The sequence below is a fragment of the Coccinella septempunctata genome, chromosome 4, assembly GCF_907165205.1.
Source record: "Coccinella septempunctata chromosome 4, icCocSept1.1, whole genome shotgun sequence".
Taxonomy (NCBI): Eukaryota; Metazoa; Arthropoda; class Insecta; order Coleoptera; family Coccinellidae; genus Coccinella; species Coccinella septempunctata.
In genome coordinates, this window is record NC_058192.1 from 717,127 (window position 1) to 739,272 (window position 22,146).

The 22,146-nt window shown below is 40.6% G+C and overlaps 1 protein-coding gene and 1 long non-coding RNA gene across 2 annotated transcripts in view; one reads left to right on the top strand and one right to left on the bottom strand.

The window, feature by feature from the left end:
- The first annotated feature begins 15,977 nt into the window (after positions 1–15,977).
- LOC123311944 overlaps positions 15,978–22,146 on the top strand; it is a 114,700-nt gene continuing 108,531 nt past the window's right edge. The window contains exon 1 of the long non-coding RNA XR_006537560.1: positions 15,978–16,126. This is a non-coding gene — a long non-coding RNA (uncharacterized LOC123311944). The remainder of the gene's footprint in view (positions 16,127–22,146) is intronic.
- LOC123311943 (transcription factor Sox-2-like) overlaps positions 17,518–22,146 on the bottom strand; it is a 78,002-nt gene continuing 73,373 nt past the window's right edge. Inside the window, exon 2 of the transcript XR_006537559.1 lies at positions 17,518–17,628. The gene's annotated coding sequence lies outside the window, so the exon portion shown is untranslated. The remainder of the gene's footprint in view (positions 17,629–22,146) is intronic.

The following is a 22,146-nucleotide window of genomic DNA, read 5'->3' on the forward strand; positions in this document are numbered from 1 at the left end:
CGACAGTATCGATATATATCGTGAAAAAATATCGATATTTCGATATATCGATATATTGGAATATTCGGGATGAAACACAGATTTGGAAGTGTTATCAATAATTTTTATTATTTAAAATACAAAACTGATATCAATTACTATTTTAAGTGCAAATTGCACGTGCACTCCTTTTCTTTTCGTTTAGAACTCCTGTCACAAAGCGTAACAATGATCTACCCGTACCGTAGATATATTGAACTCTATGGGAACCCATAGAGTTCAATGCGTAGATACGAAGGATTGAACTTAAGTTAACACAATACATCACTCATTGTCGTGGTCGTTATACTACACACTAAACATATCAGATCAACGATGTGCGACACATGGAAAAATATCGAAATTTGATACTTCGAAATAAATATCGATAGTCGATAGTATCGGAATTCGAAATATCGACGATATTTATCGATTATTTTTTAAAAAAATATCGATATTTCGATATATCGATATTTTTCGCCCATCCCTAGTGGGAGGACATAAATTGAGTGGCGAAAGTGGGAGGCGTTCCATTCGCTGATCGGAAAACGTGTCGTCGCGACTATAGAGGGCTGAAGCAGAGTAGAATCTGGAGATTTTCATGAAACGAGACGTTACAAGTTCGTTAGGAGGAATGTGCCAAATTTCAATGTCTACGTCTCTATTATTCTATGATCCACCTTGCCGAATTCGTCGTCTATTCATTCACCCACCCCTGACAGGACCACAGACTATCATACCTTCCATGACATGCATGGGTACGATAATGTGTATCTGTGTTTCTGATTTAATTCGAACATTTTGTGAACGAGATGAGAATAGTCGTCTATAGCACCATCGAATACTAACTTTGTTCGGACACCTCGTATCTTTGATGCACCGTATCGTAAATTCGAGAGATCGCAGTCGCGATCGCGGCTAACCATAGAGTAAAAACTAAAAAATCGAACGTCAAAAATCGGAGGCTTGTTAGCGTGCAGCAACCTTCAATTTACCACCCACACTTGGCTGTGAAATATGCGTCTCTCTGGGGGGGGCGGAACGACCAATGTCACCTGTGACCCCTCCTAGGACCCACGCGTTCGCTGTATTAATTATTGTTTCTCGACATGAGGCACATTGTCCGTATACTGTACGGACGGGAAGCGATGATGGAACAGTCCACCAAACTCCAAATCGAGACGAATTTTTGCGACATTTTTTTTATAGATTCGAGGGGGGGAAATTGAAAATGCCGGGAAAACAGCCTTTCTAGTCGATTTCTCAGTTCCAACACGTTCAATTCAACTAAAAAACACGAAATTTTTGTATGAATTAGACTCTAAACATTCTAAATACTCTGTATAAGGACACTACCTCCTGCTGTTTCCAAGATGTGAATTAAGGTCATTTTATTCCTTTATTACCATTACTTTCGATCTGATCTCCATCCAAACAATGACAACATAATCCCAATCGAGAATTTTCCCATGAATATGCCCAATTTTTTTTGTGCAGAAAAGGTGAAAGTTTAACCATGGACATATACGATAGTAGTATGGTAGAATATTCTGAAAATGGAAACAGTTCTTAGATAGGACGAAAACTTTCGGAAATATGGCCTTCAGAAAAAATTTTCTACAGGGTCATTCTTTGACTCGTACGAATATTTTAACAGTAGATGAAAAACAAAATTACCTTCAGAATAACTAGCTAAATCTGTGACACTACACATCTATGGATCTTTTAAAAAGAGTTGTATTTAGCCAAAGTACCAAATTTTTAGATAGATATAGATTTAAGTTCTGAACATCAAAATACCTACTTGAAAACAGTGCATTTTACGAGGAAATATGAAGAATACTCTTATTTTACAAAACGTTTATATATTCATTAGATAGCGTCCAAATTACTTTCAAAAGTTGTGTTCTTTGAATTTTTGGTATTTTTATGGTACGTAATGGTAATAATGAGAAAACTGGAAGATGTGGGAGATTTCTTGCTTTCGAGAAAGATTCATCAAATGAACGAAAAACGATATTCCGAAATTCATTTCATTCGAAAACCGTTCGTGAGATAGAACTAAAAATATCATTTTTATGATTTTTCAATAGCCTGTATCTTTTGAACCGAGCTCATTTGGAAAAAATGGTAAAGGAAAAAAGTGTTTCTTTCGACCTCAAGAATATACTGTTGAAAAATTTGTACGAGTCAAATATACCCTGTATATGGAAAGGATGACAGACGAGTGATTTAAAAGTTCCATTTTTTCATCCGATGAACGCAGAATTCTTTGAGCGGTCTCATCGCTTCTGTTGTGCGTTTTTGACGAGCACCCTGTAGGCACAAAAGCGAAACCGATTCCCGTATGGCTCGTACACGAGCGTTCACACATAACCATCAAGGGTCTGGCGCACATTCAGCTCGCGTGCAAGGTGCCATACTGAAGATGGCTCGAAAATGAAAGACTGTGCAAACCGCACATTGGAAGTACTTAGCGTGAATTTCATGGGGTCCTTACAAACGTTTCATTTTCGCTATTGTTATTCGCCCATCGTGACGTGTATCAAACAATTCGCCGAATAGGGAGAAATGTTATTATTTTTTTTCCGAGAAAAACAGTTCCTCGTGCAATACCAAGGTGAATGCTCGAAATGCGAACGCCACAGATATTCGGTTTCGTACGTCCCGGGGATGATCGTGACAACATTGTGAAAAATCGAAAATAAGGGTGTACAAAAATACCCATATTCATAATGCCAATGATCAGATGAAACACTTAAGTCGCTTTAGTGGGACCACACAGGGAACTGGACCTTGGGGGGCCCATTTACACAGATTTTTTTCTGAAGGTAGAAATTCGACTACAAATTTAACTGTGTAGAGTCATTCCGGGTAACTGTGCGCAGTGCGTATATCTCGACTATGCAATGTATGAAAGATGGGTTCATTTGGGTGAAGCAAGGGCGCAGAATCGCCATATTAGTTTTTCATAGGAGTGCGCCGTGCCACGTTTCTTTAACTTTTTATTCGCAATCAATCAAATTCACTAGTTTTCTTGTTAATTTTTAGCATCTCTGCACATTCTGCCAGGTCCAAGTTCCGAGTCCCTCAGTGTTAAACAATATTTTATTCGATCATAGGCATATTAATCTAAATATATAATAAAAAATTTTAGGTTCTCTTAGCTGCTCAAATCTATAAGAACGTCAATTCAAATTTTGGCTTACTGGGGAAAGTGTGCGCGGGTAAGTGTGCGCATAGATTCATTATATGGGCATTAGTTCAGTGAGGAATAAATTATGACATTGTTGATTTTCTTGGTTGAGACTCGATCAATATTGTCCTATTTGTTCAGAAAAATATGAAGAGCCACCAATATGGGAATGTATCAAGTGTTGTGTTCACCAGGAATTGTGGCACGAACAATAATGCAGTGCTTGTAAAAAGGCGCTTCTGTATTGACAATAAACAGCATTTCTCTAATATTGTAACAATTTGATGACATTATTTTGTAATTTGTTTTGATTGTGTGGTTCACTTAGCACTGCGTTCACTTACCCCGTGAGGGTGCGCACACTTACCCGCAATACGGGGCAGGTGAACGCACTCCGACTTTCTCTATTAAATTCTTTTTTGCGGAAAGAAAACGTTTTTGTTTGTTTGCTTTTTGATGTTTTCTTATAGATTAGAAAATTCTCTATCTTATGAATATGTTTTAATTTTCTTAGCTTCAATATTTGAAACAGGGTATGGCTTGAAAGGCAAAAGTGCGCACAGTTGCCCCGGAGGACTCTATAAATCAGGTGAGCTTAGATCTTGCAGTCCAAACGTGGCAAATAAACTTACTGATTCGTTTCGGAGACCAAGAGGCAATAGGTGTTTGGATTAGGTTCGAGAGGGCCTGATTCAGTAGGGGATATATTGAAGTTTCGTTGGCAGGTTCGTGTTGTGTTGAAAGTTGACGTTGTTTCAAAGGACACCCCGTATATTCCAGGCCTCTTTACACCGATATGTATGTCGTGCTCGTGAGAACAGATGAAGTTAATGATCGCCAAAACGAAACTTTGGGTCGCATCCGCACAGAGTCAACGCTCCCCTTCTGGTAATTGCCGTCGCTTTATGGCAACACACGCCGAAGGGGGCCTCTTCGGCTAGCAGGAGAATATACACACCGGGTCTGGATAAATTACTCGAGACGGTCTCCGGTACCGTGTGACTGTCGGTTTTGGGGGACACGGTAGCCGATCGTCGTGTGCCCCCCGCGGTCTTGACAAATGTCATCGTCGATGAGCTCGAGGAGGGAGGCGATCCTGAGGGACGATTTCGATGGGGCGTTTAAGGAAATCTGCGCTTGAAGACAGGATATCCAACTTTTTGGAAATTTTTCGATAGACACCGTTAGAGAAGTTTTTCTCTCAATAAAAATAACCGTATATGGAAATGTGATACATATTCTGAAAGAGCAACTCTTCTAGTCAAAAATCTGCAAATTTTATCGAGCTCGATGAAGCCGTTCGGTCTTGACGAATTCTCAAGTGAAATTTGCAATTTATGAAAAATGCCATTTCCGAGATGAAAACCTAAACGAAGGAAGAAAGGCTTTCGAAATTGCTTGCAATAGATTCAGCCTGTTCGAAAACCTATATTTTCATACCAAACTTTCGAATATCTGACACCGTTTAGGAGAAAATAATTTTTTTTGTTTTTCCACTTTTCATTTTCGAGTTGACTTCGAAGAGCTCTCTGGAGTGCAATTCTCTATTGAATCATCAACTGTTTGGTTTTCTAGAATCTTCAAAACGAATTCTATGCACTCCATATCCTTGGACAGCAATAGAACATCTTGATTTTTAGACTGAGTAGCAAATAGGTCATTTTGGGGGGTCTAACCCCTTGCTCATTTTTGACTCAAAAAATCCAGATTTTCGAAATCGAGTTTTTGTGCTAGGGTGGAAGTCTAGGCAACGCTGATTATATAACCGGAAATCCCAATGGGATCAGACGAATATAACAGGAGATATCGCAGATTGAAAATTGCAATTTTTGGAAAATGCCATTTCCAAAATGAAATTCTAAACCAATGGGTATAGGCTTTCGAAATTGCTTGCAGTAGATTCAGCGTGTTCGAAAACCTATATTTTCATATCAAACTTTCCACTGTTTAGGAGAAAATATATTTTTTTTTCCACTTTTCATTTTCGAGTTGACTTCGAAGAGCTCTCTGGAGTGCAATTCTCTATTGAATCATCAACTGTTTGGTTTTCTAGAATCTTCAAAACGAATTCTATGCATTCCATATCCTTGGACAGCAATGGAACATCTTGATTTTTAGACTGAGTAGCAAATAGGTCATTTTGGGGGGTCTAACCCCTTGCTCATTTTTGACCAAAAAAATCGAGATTTTCGAAATCGAGTTTTTGCGCTGGGGTGGAAGTCTAGGCAACGCTGATTATATAACCGGAAATCCCAACTGGATCAGACGGATATAACAGGAGATATCGCAGATTGAAAATTGCAATTTTTGAAAAATGCCATTTCCGAGATGAAAATCTAAACCAGTGAAGATAGTCTTTCGAAATTGCTTGCAATAAATTCAGCGTGTTCGAAAACCCATCTTTTCATACCAAACTTTCCAATATCTGACACTGTTCAGGAGAAAATAATTTTTTTTGTTTTTCCACTTTTCATTTTCGAGTTGACTTCGAAGAGCTCTCTGGAGTGCAATTCTCTATTGAATCATCAACTGTTTGGTTTTTTAGAATCTTCAAAATAAATTCTATGCACTCCATATCCTAGGATAGTAATAGAACATACTGATTTTTAGACAGAGTACCAAATAGGTCATTTTAGGGGGGTCTAACCCCTTGCTCATTTTTGACCAAAAAAATCGAGATTTTCGAAATCGAGTTTTTGCGCTGGGGTGGAAGTCTAGGCAACGCTGATTATATAACCGGAAATCCCAACTGGATCAGACGGATATAACAGGAGATATCGCAGATTGAAAATTGCAATTTTTGAAAAATGCCATTTCCAAGATGAAAATCTAAACGAAAGGAGATAGGCTTTCGAAATTGCTTGCAATAGATTTAGCGTGTTCGAAAACCTATATTTTCATACCAAACTTTTCAATATCTGACACTGTTTAGGAGAAAATAGTTTTTTTTGTTTTTCCACTTTTCATTTTCGAGTTGACTTCGAAGAGCTCTCTGGAGTGCAATTCTCTATTGAATCATCAACTGTTCGGTTTTCTAGAATCTTCAAAACAAATTTTATGCACTTCATATCCTAGAACATCAATAGAACATCCTGATTTTAAGACAGAGTAGCAAATAGGTCATTTTAGGGGGGTCTAACCCCTTGCTCATTTTTGACCAAAAAAATCGAGATTTTCGAAATCGAGTTTTTCTGCTAGGGTAGAAGCCTAGGCAACGCTGATTATATAACCGGGAATCCCAATTGGATCAGACGAATATAACAGGAGATATCGCAGATTGAAAATTGCAATTTTTGAAAAATGCCATTTCCGAGATGAAAATCTAAACCAGTGAAGATAGTCTTTCGAAATTGCTTGCAATAAATTCAGCGGGTTCGAAAACCCATATTTTCATACCAAACTTTCCAATATCTGACACTGTTCAGGAGAAAATAATTTTTTTTGTTTTTCCACTTTTCATTTTCGAGTTGACTTCGAAGAGCTCTCTGGAGTGCAATTCTCTATTGAATCATCAACTGTTTGGTTTTTTAGAATCTTCAAAATAAATTCTATGCACTCCATATCCTAGGATAGTAATAGAACATCCTGATTTTTAGACAGAGTAGCAAATAGGTCATTTAAGGGGGGTCTAACCCCTTGCTCATTTTTGACCCAAAAAATCGAGATTTTCGAAATCGAGTTTTTGTGCTAGGGTGGAAGCCTAGCCAATACAGGATTATAGAACCGGAGATCTCAATCGGTTCGGTGGGATATAATCTCGGATATAACAGATAGTATCTGTTTATTCTACCCGTGCTTTCGTTGAGCGGTTTTAAGATACACGTAAGAATTTACCCAGATGTACCCGCGCTTTCACTAGGGCCTTTTCGTTATCCCAACGCTTTCTTGAGTTTTTGTTGAGTAAAGACTGTGAAAAGTTCAGCGATAGTCATAATTTTTTTCATGCTCGATTCCACAGATTCATTATCGGAAATAACGAACGGGATATTCGAATTCGAACTGGTCTTACACGTGAACTCTCGTGGCCTGGAGACAAGAACTCTCCGACGGAAGCGCAATCACGTTAGGAGACGAAATTAATGTCCTTCGCTCCAAAACCGCACTCGAGGACGTTGTTAGTCATATGTCCTCCCCGCGTTTTACACCTCTCGAAAACGTACCCTTGCGGGGCACCGCACCACCGCTCCCGACATAAAAAACAGATACTCGAGTGGCGTATCGCAGTAATGAATAAAATCAATCCCCCGAAGGGGCGCACATGTCACCGCTGGCTTAGCAGAAGCTGATGAAGTATCATTCTTGCGGTCGGATCCGTTCATTCCGCCCCTCGATAATTTCTCTCCCCCACGTTCTTTACTTTTAAATACACTGTTAAAAATTGCGATTGTTTCCGCGTCGGAGAGTGCGGAAGACGTGGATTGTTTGGCTTAGGAGAGGGGGATGATTAGGCGGAATCGATGCGGGAAATGTGAAATTTACTTATTATTTGAATATTAGAAGCATGGGGGAAGAAGAATTCTTCGTTTCAATAGTAAATTTGTGCAGAAAACTGAATAACTTTACCTTCAGATTCGGGTTATACCGAGTTATTTTGTTATACGTTTTGCGAACCAAAAGATACGGAGTGTTTTCAAATGTTAACCTCTTTTAACGATTAGATAGATCTTTATTATGACTTTAGCCTTGCGGCTTTCACACTCCTCTCCAGAGAATAATTCACTTATCCCAGATATTGAAAGGATTAAACTCTGTTGGAGCCCTTTCCATGTTTTCGGGCTCGTGTACTTGCGTACTGTTCTCGCCGTTCCCAGCAGTACCGCCTTCTGCATGACTCTATAGATATCTTCGTCCAACCAAAGTTTACTCAAGTTCTCTGGTAGTTTCTTCGGTATCAGGCCTGTAGATGAAATGAGAATAGGGATGGTCTTGATATCTTTCAGCTTCCACTGTCTCCTGGTTTTTTCCTCGAGATATCTGTATTTTTCGGTGTGTCCATCTAGAAGATTGTTATTATTTGGAATCGCCACGTCGATGAAGAGTGCTGTGTTCTCATCCTTATTGAGCAATATGAGGTCTGGTCTATTGTGAGTTATTTTCCGGTCTGTGAGAACCTTGCCATCTCAGTAGAGCTTGTGATGTTCATTTTCCAATACAGCATCCGGATGGTAATTGTAATAAGGAACCTTTTTCGAACTTAGAAGTTGGTGTTTTAGTGCCAATTCTTGGTGAAGAATCTTGGCAACAGCATCGTGTCTATTTTTGTACTCCGTGCCAGCGAATAAGTGATGTGCTGGATAGTTTCATGTGTCGCGCAGCCATAACGACAGCTATCGTCCGCCACTGAGGCATCCTTGGCGATATATTTCATGTAGTTCCATGTTGGAATCACCTGATCCTGGATGGCGAGCATGAAGCCCTCTGTCTTAGTCAACCAGTAGTTCGACGCAGATATGTCTACGTAATCATGGTTAACCTCGTTCTGGTGCCTTCCATGCAAAGGTTTGCCAATCAGTTTCTGCATTTTACTTTCCGCAGAGTGTTCGACGGTTTCCAAGTGGTCCTGTTGTAGCTTTAACGGTGTAGAACTAGCAGCAACACAAACTACTCGATGGAGTTCTGACGAAGCAGCCTTGCTTAGGAAATATTTTCGAAGTCCTTCAATTTCCTGGGACATACGGTTGGACAAATCAGCAATTCCTCTACCCCCAAGATGTAGTGGCAGCTCTGTCCGTTTTTGGGCTGATGTTTATTGTGTTTAGTCAGCATCGTCCTTATTTTCTCTGTGAGGCTGCTAAATCGGTGATGGTGCAAGAGATGATACCGAATGAGGAGCTCAGCGCCGAGTAAGCGTAGGTATTAGTCGCTTTCATCAGATTCTTGCTATAAAGGCCAGTTCTCATTATCCTTCTCAATCTTCGGGCGAACTCCTCCGTTGGTTCTTTCTTCATTTGGCTCTGATTGATTTTTCTTGCCTGTTTTATGCCTAGATACTTGTATGTGTCTCCTTCCTTTAACCTTTAATGCTTTAATTTCTGCACCTTCCTTGAGATTGAACGTACCATTTTCAATTGTTCCTTTCGTTATGTTCAGCAGTCGACATTTTTCTAGTCCAAACATTTAAATTTTGAACACGTCTCGCTGGAGTCAAAAATGACGTGTTCTGCGACCTACAAAACCGCAGTTTCGTTTACACTGGCCCACTCTGTATAGAGTACGGAACCCTTGAAAGGGAGCTTTAGCTCGGCAACCAAGAATGCCCAGTTACTTCCATAATGTTTATGTACTTCGTTATCAGGCTTCCTCCAATTTTGTTGCTTCTTTGTCGCCGATCATTAACACTCGACGACTTTCAGCAACAAATCTCATAACCTTGATTACATGCAGAGTAGCAGGCAGCTCCGCCGAGCCCGGGGGGGAGGGGTGGTGGAGACGCGAGGCAAAAGCCGTTGCGTTCTTAAAAGGAAGAAACTTTCTAATTACAACAACTTTTCTGATTAATCACAGTAATTAATTAGTCCCGCAGAGTGCAGTTTTGAGAAAGGGCCGAGAGGGCGTACCGCCGCTGACGACGACGGTGCCTATTCGACGTCACTCGACGACGGCGTCGCTTTAGTTTTATTATTGATGTTTCTTCTTGCGCACCGAAACTCGGGCTCTTGTGTTCCGACGACCGGGGACGAATTTCGGCTTTTTCGATTCGACCGTGACAAAATTCGTGCTGGAATTATGAATTCGGAAATTTCGCCGGCGATAGATGAGTTTTTGTCGTCCGCGCTCAGATTGCAGCTGGTTAACGATGAGAAATCTTTTAGCTTCCATCCCCTTTACTTTTTTTCCTTCCTCTTCTCATTAATCCTCACGGCTTTCGACCCAATCGAGGTACGGTGGACCTAATTTTCACACTGCAACAGCTGCAGGAGAAGGCCCGTGAACAACAATCAAGGATCTATACAGCCTACATCGATTTAAGTAAGGCCTTCGACTCGGTGAATCGGAGAGCGCTGTGGAAAATCATGGGACGCCTTGGAGTACCCGAAAAATTCTCAGCAGTGTGTGAAGGCCTTCATACCAACAACACCGCTAGGATACAGCATTAAGGCTCTACAACCGACCATTTCTTAACCAACTCTGGAATAAAACAAGGCTGCGTGTTAGCGCTTTTACTGTTCAATATTTTCGCCATAGCTGTCTAGATAATTGCTGACATGAGTATGACAGTAAGAGGTGTTGGATAAGATAAGCGCCCCAGGGCAAAGACCCGTTCAAAGTTTATCACGGAACTTCAATATGCAGACGACTGCGCACTTATAGCTAGCAGCCCAGAGGATCTACAGATAATGCTGGACACCTATAAACATATATACGAAGCTTTAGGCCTTAGACTCAATATCGACAAAACCAAAATCCTGATAAGTCCGCCAGAAAGCCTTCAACACATATCAGCCTGAAGAGTGAAACTCTAGAACAGGTCGAGCAGTTCAAATACTTGGGAAGCTTCATAAATACTAGGACTAACCTAGACACGGAAATACACAGCCGTATCAATTCGGCATCACGGATATTCTGGAAGCTAAAGGGCAGAGTGTTTCAAAATCACGACCTCAATCTGAAGACCAAGACAGCTGTTTACAAAGCAGTCGTCCTACCAACGCTCCTTTACGGAAGCGAAAACTGGACGCCCTACAGGCGACATATTAAACAGCTTGTACAAACGCAACAACGTCATCTAAGACAGATAATGCACATCAGATGGTTCCACAAAGTTTCGAATGCAGAAGTCTTGCAACGCGCGAGTTGTACAACAATTGAGACTCAAGTAACGAGGGCCCGACTCAGATGGAGCGGCCACATTCTGAGGATGCAAGACACAAGACTCCCCAGAATAGCTCTGTATGGCGAATTCACAGAGGGAGCCCGAAAACCAGCAGGCTAGTATAAGCGGTTCAAGGATATACTGCATCAATCCCTTAAATCAGTTAATGCCAATCATAACTGGGAACAACTAGCGTTAGACAGGTCACAGTAGAGGTCTTTGGTAGACAGTTATAATGAAGACTCGAGATGAATTCAGCGGCGACCAGATCTGGTTGGTGACTATCCATGCCCGGAATGTGGTAGGATCTGTAGGTCACAGTTGGGTCTCTACAGTCACAGGAGAGCATACAGTCGCAATTAGCCCTTTTCGCACTTTTTTCTTTTTTTTTTTGTTTTTTCCCTTTTTTGGTCTTTTTGTAGATTCATTCCCGGCAACGGGATACAGCAATGTATGAATTTTACTGACATGACAATTTGTCGCTCTCTCAGTAATAAGCATATGCTTTGTAGGTACTTTTTGGTGGACCGTCATACTGACAATCTACGCTTGTATTTAGTGCGGAAAAACCACCGGTTTTCATCAATCAATTATACCAAGAAACCCACAAAGGTATCGCACACTCGTCCACCGCCATAAAAACGCCCATTTGTAACGAGGGATCGGGACGGGTCCCACTGCGCCCGCCGCCCACGGCGTCCGTGTAAAACGAGTGGCAAGCACACGTAGAAAACATATTTAAGACAGTAGAAATTAGACTTGGACAAATTCCGAAGTGAGCGTCCATAAATTTCACGGAGATATCCTAGACAGATATCGCTGCTTCGCCGCTGGATACGGGAGGATTCGTATAATGTATAATGCCCATAATGCCGCGCTGCCATTCTCGGTTTCACGTCATTTACATAATCTCTAATAGGGACATTCATCCTCTTCGGAATAAACATGCCAAGATACTCGAGTTTCATTCACAAAACGCAGGGACTTACCGGTCGTATATATCGAGAGTGAAACTGTATCGGAGAGGGCGATATCAGTTTTTGAATTGGCCTACTTTCGATATGGACCATCAGTTGTCGAAGTAGAGCGATTTGAAATCGAAACTTCCGAGACTTATAGCCATAGCTGGATCTTTATGGAGGAAAACAATTGAACTTCTTCGAGTAGAAACAACTTGAACGGATATATTGAAAAATTCTTAGCCTACTATAGAACCAAACAAAATATTTTATTACTCAACATATTCTCCTCTTAATTGGATACATTTATTACAGCGGAGCTGCAACGTCTCTAGACCTTTCAAAAAATGTTTCTTCTTGCTCTGCAAACCAGACCTCCACGGTTTTTATTACCTCCTCGTTGGAAGAAAATTTACTACCTTTTAAACTTTTTTTCAGTTGAGGAAAGAGATGATAGTCGGCTGGAGCCAATTCTGGTGAATAAAGGGGGTGTTCTAGTAATTCAAACCCTTAATCACGAATTTTTTGCATGGCAACATGAGATTTGTGTGCAGGAGCGTTGTCCTGCAAAAACAAAACACCTTTGGAGAACTTTCCGCGTCTTTTTTCTTTAATTTTTTTCCCGTAGAGTGGTCAGCAATGTCGAATAGTAATCTCCGGTTACCTATCCTTTTCCAAAAAATCAATCATGATTACTCCATGGCAATCCTAAAAATCTGAAGCAAGACCTTTTCCAGCAGATTTTTGGACACGAAACTTCTTAGGTCTTGGAGAACCAGAGTGTCGCCATTCCATCGATTGTTGCTTTGTTTCTGTATCGTAGAAATGTACCCAAGTCTCATCCATAGTAAGAATTCGATGCAAGAAATCTAAATCGAGCACAAATCGAACGCGATGCTTCTACCTTTGCACGCTTTTGGTCAACATTCAAACATTTGGGGATCCATTCTGCAGCCATTTTTCTCATGTCCAAATTGACGTGAACTATATGATGAACGCGTTCGTATGAAATATTCAGTGCTTCAGATATCTGTTTTAGCCCAATTCGACGGTCTGATAAAATCATGTCATGAACTGCATCGATAGTTTCGGGGACTGACACAGAAACTGGCCTTCCCGATCGGTCATCATCTTTATTGGAAAATTTACCTCTTTTGAAGCTTGCAGTCCAATTTTTCACGGTCGCATACGAAGGACATTGATCACCAAGGGTATCAAGCATATCTTCGTAAATCTGTTTACCTCTTAACCCTTTTAAATACATCAGGTACTTGATAATGACTCGATACTCCAATTTTTAGATTTTCACAATTTCGGTGGACCTCTTCCAATTTTAATTTATTGCGTAACTCTGGTTTACTTTTTTGACCTCAAACTTCACACTGACACTTCTAATGAGTTATTGTTCGTTGCTATGGTAACGCAATATTTTTTTGTATGCATTGAACTGGTCTAGGCTAACTAGATATCAATACATCCTCGTATGTCAGTCAATTGATTTTAGTGAAATTTGAAACATCCCAGTCCTTCATTAAATAACACACGTTGTTTTGCTTTTAGTGCAACGAATGCACAATATGGCGAATTCGAAGGCTTTCCAATGCTTCGATGATGTTGCCCTGAGTTTAGTGGTACATCAGAGGGATGCTTTATTTGATGGCGTCGATATTGAAATGTTTTCTGTCGTAGCTAAACATTCCATAGAGTTTGCGTTTGATCTTTGCTCTGGACGCGATTGCAGTACAATTTTGCTCGACCGAATAGATGTCGCTGATAAAAAAAAAGAATTCTGTGCTGTCCAACTGTCTGTTTCCCTAAAAATCAAATGATTTTTATAAGTTGAAGAAGTATAGAAAAGTTTTGGGCCAGTAAGTGGCCTTCCTGCTTCTTTCCAGGCATTTATGTTGATTCCCCAAGACCTGGAAACCATACTAAAGACACCTACAGCAGACAGCCAGAGATGGAAAATAATTCTGAAAATCCCACGGGGTGGTTCTACGCCCGCCTCCTCCCCTTCACACCTCATAGAAACATCCATAACGATTTCGGCCGAAATTCCAAACTGTCACGTGTGCGGACCGATATACGTGTGATGATGGTCCCCGAAAAAGAGCACAGTCACCGGGTACGATCGGAAAACCTGGATGGCGAGGAGACGCCGGGGGGGACGCCAGAAACTAATATCGTGAAAACATTAATCTAACTGCCGTCAAACATTTCGATGTTTCGACGTGTCCGAATCTTTCGGAGATCATCCTGCTGAGTCACAGTCTAATGACCGGCGCGGGATACCGACAAAGGGTGATCTGACACCGCGGCGCGGCACTATCCGAGTACCGGACCCGGGGATCTGACCGGCGAAGGCGCGAGGAGATAAATTCGTTCGATGTCATTAGGACGGACAGATTAATCGATCGGAGAGGTTTCACAAGTGTCTGATCCGTACTTCACGCGGCTAGACCTTATCGCGGTATCGGCGTGTATATGGATGAATATGACGCGAGAGTAGATACGTGCACTATTCACCAAGATCATTGGGAAATCAGCTTGTGAGGAGTATTGGAATAATTGGCCTCGAAATTCGAGTGGAAGTAGGTTATGAATTTCAACAAAAGGCCACTCGTAATCTGGAATGAATTGTCGAATATATAAACTGCTCCACAAGAAACCAAGAAAGAAACTCCATTTTAATATATTACTTAACAACTGAACATTCGACATCGAAACGTGAGAATTCATTCATTCATTGCTGTATCCCGTTTCCAGGAATAAATCTGCAAAAAGACATCAGATCCTTCCACACTCAGGGTATGGATAGTCACCAACCAGATCTTGCCTCCGCTGTATCCTTCTCGAGTCTTCATTATAATTGTCTACCAAAGACCTCTACTGTGACCTGTCCAACGCTAGTTGTTCCCAGTTATGATTGGTATTAACTGATTTCAGGGATTGATGCAGTATATCCTTAAACCGCTTACATTGTCCTCCTGGTTTCCGGGCTCCCTCTGTGAATTCGCCATACAGAGCTATTTTGGGGAGTCTTGTGTCTTGCATCCTCAGAATATGGCCGCTCCATCTGAGTCGGGCCCTCGTTACTCGAGTCTCAATTGTTGTACAACTGTCGCGTTGCAAGACTTCTGCATTCGAAACTTTGTGGAACCATCTGATGTGCATTATCTGTCTTAGATGACGTTGTTGCGTTTGTTCAAGCTGTTTAATATGTCGCCTGTAGGGCGTCCAGCTTTCGCTTCCGTGAGGAAGCGTTGGGAGGACGACTGCTTTGTAAACAGCTGTCTTGGTCCTCAGATTGAGGTCGTGATTTTGATACACTCTGTACTTCAGCTTCCAGAATGCCCGTGATGCCGAATTTATACGGTTTTGTATTTCCGTATCTAGGTTAGCCCTATAGTATTTATGAAGCTTCCCAAGTATTTGAACTGCTCGACCTGTTCTAGAGTTTCATTCTACAGGCTGATATCTATTTGAAGGCTTTTTGGCGGACTTAGCAGGATTTTGGTTTTGTCGATATTGAGTCTAAGGCCTAAAGCTTCGTATTTCTGTTTATGGGTGTCCAACATTATCTGTAGATCCTCTGAGCTGTTAGCGATAAGTGAACAGTCGTCTGCATATTGAAGTTCAGTGACTTGGTACGGGTTTTTGCTCTGAGGCGCTTCAGGTTAAACAGGCCTCCATCAAATCTGAATCTTATTCCAACACCTCTTACAGGCAAACTCATGTCAGCAATTATCGATACAGCTATGGCGAAAATATCGAACAGTAAAGGCGCTAATACGCAGCCTTGTTTTATTCCAGAGTTGGTTGAGAAATGGTTGGTTGTAGAACCATTATGTCAGTAAAACCACATAAACACGCAACCAGATACAATTGATTTTTGGGTTTTCAAACTATAAATCTCGTTGACGAGACTTTCAACTAGGATACATAAATCTTTTCCAATTTGATTCAACCCAGTGATTCTTTCCAAGGACAAGATGATCAAAAAACCATCCCAGATACTGATGGAGTTCATTTGGAATTGGATGGAGAGCTGTACGCAACACGGCTCTACAAGCAAAGAATTGACCATCCCTCGCCGAAGAAGCTCTCTGTGCAGCAACCTTCCACATAAATAAAAAACCGGTATGTAAATCTCCTGACAAGTACATACGTTATCTCTTGCATGCCTCGACGGGGGATATAAATGATAGGAGGAAATCTTAATTCCATGTTGTTGTGGTGTTAATGTCAGGAACACTTTTGAATTTTAAAAGCGCTCCTGAATTAATTCTCTCCGCTACTGTGATATCGAATTAATTTCAGTGGACATGGAGACTAATAATGAACGATCTGTTATTGTCTTGAATTTGCGACGATTTCAGCTCGTATATGAAGGTGACAATTCACAAATTTCACATATCAAACCTATAGCTGTTGCTATCTAGAGAATACTCAGATGAATCTTCAAGATCAATTCGATTTTTTATAGATTTCAAAGACTTCCCTACAACCATAGTCTGGATTAATCATTTAAACGTTATCATCGCTAACATTCTTCGGCAATTAAAGCCAAGAGAGCTGACGCCCAGGACGGCACCAGAAATTCCGAATAAAAACGTGATAAATTCGAGTGGCATAAAAATGTGTGTGGCATATAAGTAATATTATTTATACTGGTTATTAAAAACCGGACGGTGGAATAAATATTCCGACTTTATGCATAAATAAGTAATTAAGGGTTATAATTTATCGAATTCACATCCAGCTAAAATTTATACGTTCCTGTATGGAAATCGTAATGAAATGATTTGGTAGAATCGCTGGGTAAGTTCAGAGGCAGAGGAAGTTGCAGGTGTGTCAAAATATCCGACCATCCTTCAATCCATTTGTCGGATATTTCGAATTCTTTCGATCGATAATAGTCCCGCATGTCATTGAATAATCATTATTTCTTTCACCCTCTGAGAATAATTTTTACTTACGATTTTTTATCGAAGAATTCTTCTATATGTATTGGGATACAAAAATTCAAGGTGACTTCCACATATTTTATTCAATTCTCAGTCTATTTACCCACAATAATATCGGAGGCACGAAAAATACTCACTTGGCAAACAGAAAAAATGGGGTTCATAATAAAACACATGAAATTTCAAATGTGGCACGTGCCAGTCATAGTCGAGTAAACATAACCGGTGTGTGCTTAACATCAATTTCGACAACCTATACGGAAATTATCCTAAAAGGATGAGATAGACGCGGTTGACATATGCCAATTCTTTCTATAGGTGGATTTAATAAATTATGAGACAGTGAATGGGACATTTATTATCAATTGAACTCCATTTGCCACCTTATAAGAATTAGAATGCTTGAAAATTTTATGAACCTTCGAGAAACGGAAAATTCTTCGAATAATTTTCTTATAATCATGAATTTTGTCACTTTTTTCGAGTAAAAGTGTAGTCATTGTTTTGGATTTAGAAATATCTGTCGTTTCACTTCTTCCTGGGTGTTTCTATATAAAAACGAGGTGATCTTTGAATTTATATTTATTGGTTCAATAAAATGACACATCATTGACTATGGTGGGATTCAGGATTCCCTATTGTAGCTCCAAGAAGTCTTCCACTTGTGTTTTCAATCTGAAATAAAAGAAAGGTATTTCAGTATTCATGTCAATGAAATAAATAACATTCGTTCTTCGTTGAAAAAGATCAGGGTGACCAAAAACACACAGTAGAATAATTGAGACTGACGGTTATAAATAGAAGAGCGGAAAGGATTATATGATTAACAACGATAAAATATATTAGACATTTGTATTTCATGGCGATGAACGTGACCAGAGAACATTGTAAAGAACACGTGCTCGTTTCGTTGGTCCAACTGACGTCAGAGTGATGTGAGATAAAGGCTCGCTTCCACATGATGGAATCGATCAGATACGGACGATGCGTTCACGTGTACGAATTCATTAGAATTCCGAATGATGCACTGACCGTCGTCGAGTTGGGAATCATTCGATACGTGTTGCAAAGGATGTAGATAATAGTTTTGGAAAAACAAGCCTTGAAAAACTGTAACTTCCTTCAGGAGAGGGATAGAGAACCAGGATTCTCCATTCTGGGATCGTATACCTTCACGTGTTGAGTGCCTCCACCAATTTGCACCTGGAGAATATATGGCGAGCTTCGGAAAGAGACTGGAACATTTTTTCCTCCTCGCATTTTACGTAATCCGAGTCGTTATCGACTAATTTCTGTAAACTGCGTCGGTAATTGGATAATCATCGCGTGGCTCGGGTATTGTTATCACCTCGACGAGATGCTCGCAAAAGAACAACGTTGTTCATTAATAGTGTTTTCCGCATAATCGCCAGTCATAATCACAATAGTGCTCGTTGGGCCTGAGAGTGACACAGGCCCCCATTGTCGACGTCTTTTGTCGTGCTGAACGTCCTCGACAAGTATCGATTGCACAAGGCCAGTCTGGAATACAAATATTGATGCCTAATAAATTCGGGTATACGTTGATATCAGGGCCTTTCCCGAAGAAAAAAAATTGTGTTGGTCATTGGTGCTTTGATTTCTTTCGAGTTGGATTTTTTTGTCCTATTCTATAATAATAATAATTTCAAAGAGGTCAGCATTAGATCTGTTGAATTGATTAATACATATTTCAGGAAATTCTGACTACAAATTCATGAATTTAGTACTAAAACTTCTTATACTTCTGGTGATAATCTTGGTGTAATTTTGTCCGGAGCACTTTTTCGTGATGATTGCCAATTTCATTTTTATCTGGAAGTATGTATGTACAGGGTGGAAAGAAGGTCTCTCACCTATCACATAAGGACAGTTATATTGTGTTCCATCTGAAAGGTAGCAAGTTGTATATCTTATATCTTATATACTTTATCAGTAGTATAGAATGGAGTTTTGTCTTTGATTTTCTAGTGGCTGTTAATCAGGACAAAAAGTGTGTTTTTCAATGCTGTTTTCTCAAAAGTTCGTTCAATTTTGACAGATTGAATTGGCCTACGTCACTTTTGATGAATACAATAAACGAAACAGGTGAGATCCTAAACGTGTTTCGCTCACGAGTTCATTGGGTCAATCGAACGAATAGTTCGCAAGTTGTAGAAGGCTCACGTGCGAGATAGATAAACACACACACACAAGACGACGTCGTCGGTCCTCCATTGTTCTGGAGGGCGCCGAGACAAAAGAAGGCCGGTTCTCGACGCTCAGCGATTGGTCGGACGGCGACGGTATCGATTGCGGCGCTAGCCGGGCGTCCGGTCGGACCCAATGAGCTAAAACAAGAGCGCGTCGCGGCGCGTCGATCCGATCTCAGAACCTACCGGGACGCCGGATGCGACGGACATTCCTGCATGGGGGGAAGGCAGGTCTCGTCGTACCTGACGATGCCGAGTGGGGTTTCCAAGGATACGTTTTCGAGATCAATCTGTCATCGACGTGCGGGGGGAAAAGCCTAAGGGGGAGCTTGTCACGTTACGGTGAAATATTTTTTCATCTATGATCAAGCAGGAAGGAGGCTTTTCTAGTCGATATTGCAGCCAGGATTTTGTTACCTAACAAATTCCCAGTTTTTGGGACACCGTCAACGGTAGTTGGCTACAGACTATAGAGATCACAGCACAGTTCAAAAATTAGCTCTTTAAATTTTGCAGAATCCTGTATCCAGCGCCCTAACAAACACGAAAACCATGTATCTATTGAAGGTAGAACGCCATTGTTTTAGACGCGAGTTTGAAAAGTAAGCAGATGACAAAACAACTTGTCAGAAGTCTAATGTCATATAAGTAATGTTTGACAAAAGTGGCAAAAGAGTGAAGATTGGGCCAAGTTAGGCATAGACCTAACTCTGAAGAAGCTGTTTACAAAGCAGTAATCCTCCCAACGCTTCTTTGAAGAAGCGAAAGCTGGACGCCCTACAGGCGACATATTGAACAGCTTGAACAAACGCAACAACGTCATCTAAGACAGATAATGCACATCAGATGGTTCCACAAAGTTTCGAATGCAGAAGTTTTGCAACGCGCGAGTTGTACAACAATTGAGACTCGAGTAACGAGGGCCCGACTCAGATGGAGCGGCTACATTCTGAGGATGCAAGACACAAGACTCCCCAAAATAGCTCTGTATGGCGAATTCACAGAGGGAGCCCGAAAACCAGGAGGCCAGTATAAGCGGTTTAAGGATACACTACATCAATCCCTGAAATCAGTTAATGACAATCATAACTGGGAACAACTAGCGTTAGACAGATCACAGTGGAGGTCTTTGGTCCACAGTTATAATGCAGACTCTGGTTGGTGACTATCCATGCCCGGAGTGTGGAAGGATCTGTCGGGCACGGTTGGGTCTCTTCAGTCACAGGAGGGCACACAGTCGCAATTAGCCCTAAGAAATTATAAGTCTGTTCTTTTTTATGTCTTCTTGTAGTGTAATTCCCGGTATCGGGATACAGCAATGAATGAATGAAGGCCTAACTCTATATAAAAAGATTTCGCACGAAAATATCTATAGCCCATTCAAGAATTAATGATATCCCATTAAGCCTTGAAAGTCCAGACACAGCTAGATATTCAGTCACAAAAGATCTCAAATAATTTCTGTAGTTTCAATCGCAGAACTGAAATATAAGAACATAATCTAGAAGAGCAAATGAATGGGCACTGAAAATTGATACAATGATTTTCTCAGTGTTGTTTTTCCAGAAGTGGTGAAAACTGAAATGGCAATATCTTTTTATCTAGACCAAATCGGAAAAAATGTTAATGGAAAAGTGTTATTTTGACCCCAAGAATCTACTGTTAAAATATATGTACAAGTCAAGACTCATTCTGTATATGTATTTTATCTATGTCAGTGTTTATTGCCAATATCAACCTGAATTCAGGAACTCGAAATAGACAAAATCTGATTGAATGGTCCATTACCAACATATTCTCCACATTCACCTTAGAAGTCAATAATTCTTGAATGGAAAACAAGTAAAAATGTCTTCAATCCAGCGAATTTTCCAATTATCGAACTTGCCTAGTACATTTCGACCCTAAACCTACCCTGAAACTTTCCATCTAAGCCTTCTGAACTTAGAGTTCGAAATTTCTGGGATAAACTTATTCGGACATTCGTCTGATGGGTCAATTTCGGTTCGAAATTCGATAATTACATTCTGGCAATATAACCACGACCGGAACAGGCGGGCGAAAACCTGGAAATATCCGGCCGTTGGCATAAAAGTGTGTAGTCTCATAATTCCATTGTAGGGGGGCCAGGCAGAGCATCGAGTCGAGATGGTCCATTGTTCGGCCCGGCTCATTCCGATCCGTCCTCCCGGTTTAATTGAAATCGTCGGTGGATCTACCATCAGACAGCCGATTTGATCCTAAAAAGAGGATGTCATCTCGAACGGCGAAATAAGTCGAATACACGGGGGAAGCCCCTTTTTAATATCCGTCCGTCGTCGTCGCAAAGGACACTGACTTATGGATTAATTGATTATGGGGGTAGTAGGAGAGGATCGGATTTATTGGATTGCCCCTGGACTTTGTGGCCAGTTCTAATCCCGGACCGGAGAACGGTCCCGGTATATTGCCGCTAATGAATTGGATTTTTTATACGCTACTTTATTCCGGATCGATATTTTTGATTCTGATTCGAATTGGGCGATTGGTGATCTAGTAACAGGACTGTCGACATCCAGCAAAATTTCGGAAATTGGCAAATTATGGAGTGAATGTACAGGGTGGGCAAATGTCGATGTTTTAGCACTACAGCTTTCAAACCAGAGATACCCCATTCTCGTTCTCTTTTTCTGAGAAACTTACAAGAGTAGTAGTCATTTTTGGCCACTTTCTTTTGTTTTCGAGTTATAAGCAAAAATTGGAAAAATGGCGATATCGAAATAAATTTATATCTCCGCTAATACGATGATAGAGCTCTGAAATTGAAACATTATACAGGCACTTTTTTCCGTAGAATCCAGTGGCGTGCTCGCATTTTTAGCAGGATTTTTAATTACGAAGCTATTACCCAAAGTTATGTTTTTTTAAATGGGAACACTAGTTTTCTGTGCAATTTTTTGAAAGCTTGATTTTTACTGACTTCAAAAATATATAACATAATATG